Consider the following 11,674-nt stretch of genomic DNA (forward strand, 5'->3'; position numbering starts at 1 on the left):
CAATGAACCAACTAATGTAGTAGCACATTATTTTGTCTGAGTCTGTAACTTTTTCATTCGCTGTTCATGCACAAAAAAAAATGATGTAGCACATTAAGGGGTCCATTATGTTAGGATTTCTTCTGTGTACGACAAGGATGTGTGTGTAAACCGGGCCGAATCTAAGAATTGATACGAGGAAGGGCAAAATATAGTAATAAGAAATTCAAATAAATATATAAATTAGAAGAAAAATATTTAAGGAGTGGCATTTGCCCCACCATTCCTCCATGTGGCTCCGGCCTCCGCCCATGTGTGTATAAAGTATGTTGTAGATTTTGATAAAGTTCTGATGCATGGTGTCGGATAAGTCTGCTGCAGAGGATCCTTTTGATGTTTCCCGTTGAAATTGCTTATGTATAATGATGATATGTACAAATTGGAAGGGAAGATGAGTGGTTTTGGCGGTGCCAAGTTTTGTATGAATTTCTCTATTTATATGGGTTGAAATGGATGGTTGATGATTTGATTTATTTGTATTGTAGTACCATGTTAATGTAGTATTTATTTAATCAGTGTATGTTTTAGTCGGTTTATAATTTACGGTATAAATTATACTCCTTCCGTCTGCCAATAAATGTCGCATTTCATTTATACAATATTTGGTAAGTATATTCTCATTCAACTAACTCATTCCACTCATATTTTATATAAAAGTAGGACTCACATTCCACTAATTTTTTCTATCCAATTTTCTTTACAAAGTCAAACAATTTTTTAAAACTTGAGCCGGTCAAATATGGGACATTTATTCATGGACGGAGGGAGTATATGTGTACAATATCGGCTCATTTGCTAGTATTTATATTTTGCTAAAAGTTTGTTATTTTGTGGTTGCCTGTTATGTAGTTTTAAAATTATACTCCCTCTGTTTTATAAAAATATGGACATATGATATGGTACGAGAATTAAGATAAACTGGTAATATAAGAGAGATGAGAAGAAATATAGTTAAAATAGTGTCAGTGGATAGTGAGATCTCATTATTATAAGTGTTCTAATTGTGGTATAAGTTGTAAATAACTTAATGTATATGGGTAATAAATTGAAATAACTTTACATAAATGAAAATACTCAGATTTTTATGGGACAAACAAAAATGGAAAGTGCACGTATTTTTATAGAATAGGGGATGGAAGGAGTATTTTCTTTTGGTGATATGTCTAATATTTCATTTTATTCGTTACCTAATTATGTAAAGTGTCCTTAATCTAAGCATTATGTAGTAATTAATAATTTATATTTTGTAGAAATTTATTTAAGCATTTAAGTTTATTTTTATTGATCATTTAGTTTGTTTTATTTATATATAATTCTTTTTGTATACGAAAAAGTTTACTATCCATAATCTCTACTTCTCATCCACCTTACAAAACGCGCAATCAGACTTAAAAAATAGAAGTACTCGCGCATGAACTGCAGTCAGGTTCGAACAAATACCTTCGTTTCATTCATTAAAAAAAGATCCTTTTGTCAATTGTTAACGTTTGAATTTATATTTTTGCAATGACACTAGGGGTGTGCATTCGGGTTTCGGTTCGGTTTTTTGCCAAAACCGAACCAAAACCGAAAAACCGAATTTAGTTCAAAATCCAAACCGAACCGAACCCGAAAAACCGAAAACCGAACTTAAAAAAACCGAAAAACCCGAACAAAACCGAAAAACCTGAAAAAAAAATAAATACTGTAATATAAATATATATTTATATATGTGTATTTTATTTTATTTTATATATACTAATAGAATATTTATATATAATATAAAATTAATAATACATATAATATATATTATATAGTAGAATATATTAAAAGAATATATATATTATATATAATATAATATATTAAATTAATAGAATATATATATAATTCGGTTTTTCGGTTTTTCGGTTTTTTTCTTCGCCCGAACCGAACCGAACCGAAAAACCGAAATTTTTTTATTTTTAAAACCGAACCGAACCGAAAAACCGAACCGAATTTCAAAATTTCGGTTTGGTTCGGTTCGGATATTCGGTTTCCGATTTTTTTGCTCACCCCTAGAAGAAACTAATTAATTACCATAGGTTGAAAGGTAATAACCTATCTGTGGTTCAACCTGCAATAAATTCATTTTGGTTTCAATTTTTAATTTTTCGACTCTAAATTATAAATTTATTTTTTTTAAATATAAATACTTGCTCCATCAACTAGGGGTATTTTGCAAACAACAGAATGCACACAATCTGTTGTATTTGAAATTGCTGTTAACGGGACAGAACTAGAAAAATAAATTAGTTGGTGCTGCAATTTCATATATAATAAATAATAGTATTATTAATATATTTAAAATAATAATAATAATAACAAACAAAATTAATTTATAATATATATAATTCAATTTATTTTTTTATTCAATCTTTAAAAATCAAACCGAACTAAAAAAAGAAAATATGAAAGCAGATTTAGAAGAATTTATATTTTATTTGAAATATAGAGGTAAATGATCATGGATATAGAAAAATACTTCATCCGTCCTTTAAAAATATAAAAATTAAATTCTATTATATATCCCTTAAAAGTATGCACTTTTAATTTTAATTTTTTTAATCTCTAATGAGGTAAGACATATTTACTAAACAAAATTTCAATTACTTTTTATTCCTCTCTCTTATTTTATCATTTGTGAATTAGAACTTATGTCTTTTTAAAAATTCCTATTTTTAAGAGATAGAGAGTAAAAAATTAACTTAAATGATGTATATTAGAATCAAAATAAATCTATAAACATAAGTATTAGAATCAAAACTAATTTAGTTGTTGGAATGAAGTTATTTATTTTTTAATTTAATTTTATTTCTTTAATATAATAAAAAATAACTTAAATTATAATATATACATAATTAGATCGATGTAGAATGTACTTTTGTGCAAACTTTATACCCCTTCAAGAAGTAAAATTTTGACAATATGATAACAATGTCCCACCCTTGCTTAAAAAATTGAGAACAAAATGAGAAGTGAAAAAAGTAATCATCTTCTTCCCTAACTTTTTGGGGTAGCGCAACAACTTAGCTGTAAATATTTTGGATTCGGTGCCGATACGCGGGGGCGCCGAGTGACCAATGATGGGAGGGTTTTGGGACCGGCCAAGCCCCCACTTGAAAGGTGGCTTGGCCGCTGGTATCCCTTTCCCTAATTGTTGAACATTGTCATTCCATATTTGCCCAAACCTCTATTGCCTTCATCCACATCTACTAGAAAATAAATTACTCCTATATTTTTATAAGTATTCTATAAACTAAAATAGTGTACATATTAATTTGTAAATTAATACCATCACTTCTACTAGAAAATAAAGCACTCCTATATTTTTATAAGTATTCTATAAACTAAAATAGTGTACATATTAATTTGTAAATTAATACTATAACTTTAATACACTATATTTTTATTTTCTTGAGACTGAATTATTTAATCTATTTCATCTCCAATTTCTCCTTTCGCAGTTACAACTATTTATAGTACTCAAAGTAACCCATGCCTATAATATTTTAGCTAATTGTCCTATACTAATTCCAGATTTTTTTCCCATAAAATTCTTCAAATTATTTTTCAATAAATCCCAAACCTAAATAAATCTTCATGCTGAACAGAATTTCTGTATTGCGGTGGATGGGAGAAAAGTAATATTTGTCAAACTCAGACATGACAATTTGGATGTATCCCACCCCTAAATGTTTCCATTTCTCGTGTGAAGTTATTTCATTATAAGATGAAGTGCAGTGATTATAAGATGAAGTGATTGAACGACGGTAGTGTAGCAGCGGCGGTGGTGGCAATTACATTGGGGCCGAGTTGCGGGTGAAATTCAACCTGAGACTAACCTCGAGTCGGTGCCTGAACAATAACGATGTACCACGAGTAGGGAGAGCCAAGGCACGGCGTTGGGAGCCGAGTTATGGCGATTACCAACACCGAATGTCACGAATCAAGGGTGGCTATAAGTTGTTGAGATGGGAGATTGATGAAGAGGATTTTTCGGATGGCTAGGGTTCGAAATTAGAGACGAGGATGAGAGTGAACGAGTTTGAGCAAGAGCAAATAGTGAGTGAGAGAGAGAGAGAGAGAGAGGTCAGACGTGAGTGAGAGGGGGAATGACAGGTGGCCTGCCGCCACTCGCCGGCGAAGGCAGAGGCACTGGAGAGAGATGCAGTGAGCGAGATGTAGAAGATGGAGGAGGGAGGTTTTAACCGAAATGTTTCCATTTCTCGGGTGAAGTTATTTCATTATAAGATGAAGTAAAGTTATTATAAGATTAAGTGATTGAACGACGACAATGTAGCAGCGGCAGCGGGCACACTACATTGGTTCATTTTGAGCGAGAGCAGATAGTAAGAGAGAGGGGGGGGATGACCGATGGCCTGCCACCACTCGCCGGCGAATGCAGAGGCACAAGAGAGAGAGGCAGTGAGCGAGAGGTAGGAGATGGAGGAGGGAGGTAGAACAATTTTTGGGGTGAATCACGTATAGAAATAACCAATCTTGTATGTTGATTTTCATTAATACCCTTAACCATTTATTTTGTAAATAAAATAATGAAATTATGGTAAATTATATATGACCACAAGATTATATCAATCAAGATCAGATTATAAAAATGAGTGTTCAGAATTTGCTCTCTAGTTCGACATTTAAAATTGGTTCGACATTGAATATAATCCTACTCAAATATTGATTAATATATTGCCATACAAGAAATATAGCATATCCTAATTATAATCGGCTATCTATCAACGAATTTCATGAGTAAAGTTGATTCATCTTTTTTTTTTCTTGGCTGAAGCTGCTGCCCCATCACTATCATATCAATTGTAATAACTATTTGAAAATGAACGACTAACACTAACTTTACAAGAAACAAAAATTTATGGTTAAGGTTAACCGATTGCCAATTAATCATAATTGCATGCAAGCAAAACCCATCTCCCTCACTCCCTAATTTTAATATCTGCAAACCAATTTGTTTTCTAATTTTCATATAAGCTGAAAATGTCACACTTTTATGAAAACATCCACTTCAGACAGATTTTTCAAGTTACCTACTTATATCTAACTATGTAGTCTTGTAGATGTGCGTGAACGTACGTGTCTCTTGTTATTTATATAAGGGGAAGGAGATTACTTGAGTTGTATATAAAAATTGTATAGTTCCATTGTTCTATTATTGTCAATGTATAAAAAATTATACTACCAATTATAAATATTTAAACCTTAATTATTTAATAATTTCTTTTGAACAATTACATGAATGGACATATATTCATGTCCGTGAATTCTTGTATTTGTGCGTTGAATGTAATTTTTTTCCATATTATAATTGTGACTACTTTTATCATTATTATAATAAAATGTGATATCCAATTTTGACTTTGCAGATGACAAATAATATATTTGATGATTAAGAAATTAGAGGCGGTCGCTTTAAAATCGTCTCTACTGCAGTTCGGCACCGTTGACTATTAATCAATCAGTATATATATTTAGGAAATTAATCACCATATTACAATCAATAAATACACAAAATCACTAAATCAAGAGAGGGGAAACTAAAATTAAAAAATCCATGTTGCACTAACTTTTTAATTATTCGTCCATTAAAGTTGGACGCATTAGTATAATTTCCATGGTTTTATGCAATTTCAATATGTATAATACCAAAATAAAAATAAAAATACAATGTACCTCTGAATTCTCATTAATTACTCAATGTATGCGCAGATCTTCTCAAACAAAATCATTTTGTAGTAATTAAATGCATTTTTCCATAGTATGACGCAATTTTAAATAAAAAAAACTCAGATCTATTTCCATCTTAACAATATACCCTACGCTAACACAATAGGAAAGTCATTAAACATAAAATAATGCATGCATATATTAATATCAAGGTGAGTTTATAATTTTAAAAAAAAAAGTTGGTCAAAAGCTGCCGAATACAAATAACAATACACTCCGAAATGAGATGAGTAGACCAAGTTCACCAAATTTATAGTTTCTTATAGTTATAGATCTAATCCAAGCCCCATATTAGTATATAACAATAACCATAATCCACCACATCTATCCAATCCAATCCAATCCAATCCAATCCAATCCAATCCAATCTCCCTCATTGTCTGTGTGTTTTTCCTTGCAGAAAGTGAAGCAAGAGATCTCAATTATATTGTAATGATCTCTTTATCCCATGATCGTTTCGGTTCTTGCAAGAATTTCCATTGTTTTGCATTATTTATAATATATAAGTATGTATGTCGTTGTAGGCCTGCAATATTTGATGCATGCATGTTTTTAACTGATTATTTTAATCCTACTCTTGTGTTGGGATAAGGAATGATAGTGGGAAGGGGAAGATGTTCTTACACAGTTACAACAATTAAATTGAACTTTTAATATTGGTCATTCAATTTTCATCTCACATAAAGTATCACTAGTGGAATAAAACGTGCTATCAGTTGAGCTAAACTAATGTGATAATGATGAATATGATGATCAGAGAATGAACTTTTATGCTCATAAACTCAACGATAAGCAATAACTATGTACAGTTAAGGTCACTATTATTTAAAGGAATCTCCCAACATATAAATGAAAAAAGAAAATCTGACTTTAATAAAATAAAATTTCAAAGTGAAAGCTGTACCTAGGAAACCTCAAAATTGTGATGATTGAGTTGACAATATGTTTTTCCCATCCACCACTATCTAATTAGTGCTGAATTTACTACAACCGTCAATGCTTTAAGGGTAAAGGAAGAAGTGAGAAAAGCAAAATAACGATTAAGACATACCACATCGAATAAAGGATAATTATTGAGGTTTTTAAGCTACAAGCTCCGTGTAATAATTACCATGCCATTGGATGGAGTGAAAGGATTGAGGCCCATCATTTAAATGAGCTAAATCCAGGAAAGTCCCCGGGCCACAATCCGTAGAGATATACGGGCTTGGAAACAAGTAAATCTCATTGGCGGGCCGCCCTTGGGCTGAGACGCGTGTGGAGCCCTTGTGGCTGCTGCCATGAGTGAAAATTTGGCCGAATATTACACAGTTATTCACTTGGCCCAAATCTAATTGGGCTAACTGAACGGGGCTTACATTCCAATGGCTTCTATTTTATTAATTATTTAGTTCAAAACATAGTACAGTATTAAAAACGGCTTTTTATTTAGTTAGTTATTTTTGAAGCTTTGCTTATGAATTCATATTAAGCATAATGCAGTTATATCGTATAAAGCTACCTAATGTCCCAACAATTGTTTGCTGATAGTTGATGTAAAATATAAGTAGGTATAAATTGAAAATACAAACTCCTGATTTTGTTGTCAAAACATATTTTTTATACTTTATTTCATCTCCAAGTATAAATTGAACCTTAGGATCTGATTTATTTTAAATCAATTTTAGTCAGGAATGAATGCTACGTACACCTCTTAAATAGTATTCCCCATTTAAGTTGAGATTATGATTAATTCCTTGACAATGAGGCATTGACTTGGTTGCAAATTTAACTTTTTAGCCATCTTGGTAAAAGTTACTCCGTTTTTTGTATATCTATTAAAGAATTTAGCATTATAACTGTTATAAAGATCAATTCGCCTGTCACTTGTTAAAATGATAATTAGAAAAGGTAACAGTGGAAAACGAAAAAAGAATATAGGTCTATAATGCTAAACTAGTGTGATGATAATGGAATGAACTAATAGTTGAGGTTAGTAATTCCTAAGTAGACCACTCTTATATTGAAGTTACATTTTACAGTTTGAATAAACTTTTAACTCTGCCAATATATGTGAATCAGTGCTAAACCAGTGTGATGATAATGGAATGAACTAATATTTCATGAATTAAAGTATAAATGAAAAAAATCTCACTTTTAATAGATTCAAATATCAAAATTGATAATGATAGCTGCACCTAGAATACGTTCAAATTGTCATGTTTGAGTTTGACAAATATTACTTTTTTCCCATCCACCGCAATACAGAAATTCTGTTCAGCATGAAGATTTATTTAGGTTTGGGATTATTACAACAGTCGATGCTATAAAATAGCAAACGAAGAATTGAGAAAAGAAAAATTGTAATAAAAGTGTGTCCCACATCGGAAAAAGAGCAGTGTTATGATGTCTTTATTTAATAGACGCGGAAATTAAATGATAACTTGCCATTGAATGAAGTGAAAGAGGGTTGAGGCCTGTGCAAACGGGTTGAACCTAGGAAAGTCCCCGGGCCACCTTCTACAGAGATGCGGGCTTGGTAACAAGTAGCCCATGGGCTGGTCATCCTTGACCGAGACGCGTTTGGAGCCTTCGAGCCCATGGGTGAAATTTGGTCGATGCTTTTTAGATTCTAAACTAAAATAGTGTACATATTAATTTGTAAATTAATACCATCACTTTAATAGACTATATTTTTATTTTCTTGAGCTATTATTTGGCGGGTGAGATATACCTTATGTGGCCCGTCTTTGTGAAGACGATCAGATGCGCAACTGACAAAAATAAGATCTATTTTGCGGGTCGTCAGGAGGCAGTGCGCAAGGATGTGGAGCGGGCATTTGCTGCGCTCCAGGCTCGATGGGCGGCAGTGAAGGGTCCACGGCTGACAGCATCACTGATATCATGTACGCATGTATTATCATGCACAACATGATTGTCGAAGATGAAGGTCCAACACTGACTAATTAGTCCAATGATGATGTTGATGTTGTCGGTTCAAGCCACGGCGTGGCCACTGCCAATGTACGTATGACGATACCCATGAAGAGGCCGATCGAGTCCGTGCATTTGCCAACATGCGCCAACGACAAACCCATATTCAACTCCAGAACGATATAATTGAAGAGCTATGGACGCGGATGGGTCGTCGTTGATATTTATAATATAATTTATTTTTTATTGAAATGTACTTTTTTATTTTTTTTATTTAATGAAATTATCATTGCACTTTCTTCGTCTGTATTCGTGTCGAAATTTTAATTTCGTAAATTGTTTAATTCCGTAAATTGTTTAATTTGGTGAATTTGTGTATTTTATTATTGTGGATTTCCGCCATTGTGCAGTGGGATGTCCTTATGACGTGACAATGCAGTGAGAGGTCCTTATAACGTGGCATGAGGTGTTTTTGGGAAGGACATCCGTCCCACCGTTGATGCTCTTAACTCACCTAACACCATTTTCTGGAGAGAGAAAGTGATCAGGGAACGGAGAGAGCTAGTGATTTTCATTGGTAATAGACCGGCTGTACCCTTACCTGCATTTCGGATTTGTTAAACCCTGCTCTCCGCCGCTTAAACCCTGCTCTCCGCTCTACTTTCCATTACTCGATCCGCCACCAAACAGTAACAACACTTACATATATAGCTATTTGAAATCAATTAGCAAAACAATTCCCTTCTCGAACAAAGCCCCAAAATGTCGTTCCACTCCGTCGTGATACAGAAGCTCCTCAACGCCAACGCCCACATCGGCGCCGCGTGACCTCCAACCACTTCAAAATCTTCTCCGAGGGCACCCGCAACGGCGTCAGCATCGTCGACTCCGACAAGACCCTAATCTGCCTCCGCAACGCCTGCGATTTCATCGGCCACCTCTCCCGCAACAATGCGCGCCTGCTCTTCGTCAACACCAACTCTCTCTTCGACGAGATCATCGCGCAGATGACCAAGACCATTGGAATCAAGCACGACACCACCTGGCGCCTCGGAGGCTTTTTAACGAACAGTTCGAGCCCTAGGCGCTTCCGCGGCCGGAACAAGAAATTCAACATCTGCGCGCCGGAGGCGCCTGATTGTATCGTGATTTTCGACACCGAGAGTAAGAGCTCGGTCATCAAGGAGGCAAACCGGCTGCAGATTCCGGTGGTCGGATTGGTCGACTCGAGCATGCCTTGGGAGACATATAGCAAGATAACGTACCCTGTGCCTGCTAATGATTCGGTGGAGTTTGTGTATATGTTCTGTAATTTGATCACGAAGACAATTTTGAAAGAGCGGAAGGAGGCAATGGCTGAGAGGGGTGAGGAGGCTGTAATTGGGTACGGCAACTTTGCTTCATTTCTGCTTGTTTAGCTTCTAAGTTTCATGATGCCATTTCCAATGTTCTATTTTAGATTCACGGCGTTTTATTTTCTCTGCTCTTAGTGTCTCAGAAGTGTATTTTGATAATATCTGGGAATTTATTGGTGTTTACCTCTCTCCTTTTGAATGTATGGCTTTGATATGATGCAGTGGGCCTCAATGATGTATTGACACTTTTATGGAGAGTCTGTACTAGGTTAATTCATGTGACTATTGAAAAGATCGAATTTGTTAATCAATGATTATTGTTTTTTCCTGCTGATTTGTTATAAGTTATGATTTTCATTTTCCCCTAAAAGAACCAATTCAAAGTGATCCCTTTTGATTTAGACATAGTAAGCTTTGAACAATTCTTTAGAATATTATGTTGTGTTTAGTTCCATTTGTTTTTGGTTAAACTTAATACTTATGTACTAATTTGGTAATGTTAACTATGTGTCTGCCAGGGGAGATGTCGAACTAGATGACCTGACTAAACAATCAACAGACAAGTTTGTGCTTCCTTATGAAGAGCTATCTGCAATTCCAGAAGGTAAATATAATTTTTGATCATTCCCCCCCCCCTCCTCGTTGTACCATTGCACCAAAACATATATTTCTCCTGGTAGGTTATGTCACATTTAGGGTTGTGAGGGGCTGAGCTTTGTTTTATCTTATCAAAAGTCAGAACATCAAGGCCACCTCATAGGCTATAAGTGCTACTAGAATAATCTGATAGTTAGTGTGTTTTGTGAAGTGTTAATAAAATTCAAAAGAAATGCTTCTGTGAATTGTTGTACTCCCACCGTCACACTATAGTTGAGGCATTTCTTTTGGATACGGGATTTAAGAAAATAGTGTTTAGGGAGTTAAATGGTGAGAGAATAAAGTAGGAGGGAGAAGAGAGAATAAAGTAGAAGATAAAATAAAGTAGGAGGGATTAAATGTGTTGCTTTTTGCATTTTGTCACACAAAGAAATGAGTCAAATATAGTGGGACAACCAAAAGAGGAATTTGACACAACTACAATGTGACAGAAGGAGTATTAAGAATCGATTGGGACAGTTCTTAGCATCATCTATTCCTTTTTGGCTTTTACTAGCACAGGGAAATCTAATTTTGCACAGTGTTTTTTACCATTCAAGTTCAACAATAATTAATCTTTTGTGCCTTCAAATTTATCTGAACTCTATGTGGAGCATCATTGATTGACCTTTTCAAGCTTGATGTGATGAGCAGTTATCTCAATAACTAGGAGCAGTAATTCAATTGCCTGTTTTTTTGCTCCCTAGTTATTTGGTCTGTTTTACAGATAATTCTATATGGTTAATGGTATAATACTTTCAACTTCTACAGATGCCTCAGAGACTAAGGCGCTATTGGAAAAACTTGTCATAGTGAGGTTCAATGGCGATCTAGGGACCGCAATAGGATTTTCTGGCCCCAAGTGAGTCCCACTCTAACATTGGAAAATTTTACTCCGTAACTAGTACTCTTCAATTTAGATTATTGAAAGTTCACTCTCTGAATCTGTGGAAGCTGTG

At 34.2% G+C, this 11,674-nt stretch overlaps 1 pseudogene; it reads left to right on the top strand.

Annotated features, from left to right (window-relative positions):
* The first annotated feature begins 9,278 nt into the window (after nt 1–9,278).
* LOC121791189 lies at nt 9,279–11,604 on the top strand (annotated as a pseudogene).
* The last annotated feature ends 70 nt before the right edge of the window (nt 11,605–11,674 follow it).

Source organism: Salvia splendens, unplaced genomic scaffold (assembly GCF_004379255.2).
Source record: "Salvia splendens isolate huo1 unplaced genomic scaffold, SspV2 ctg749, whole genome shotgun sequence".
Taxonomy (NCBI): domain Eukaryota; kingdom Viridiplantae; phylum Streptophyta; class Magnoliopsida; order Lamiales; family Lamiaceae; genus Salvia; species Salvia splendens.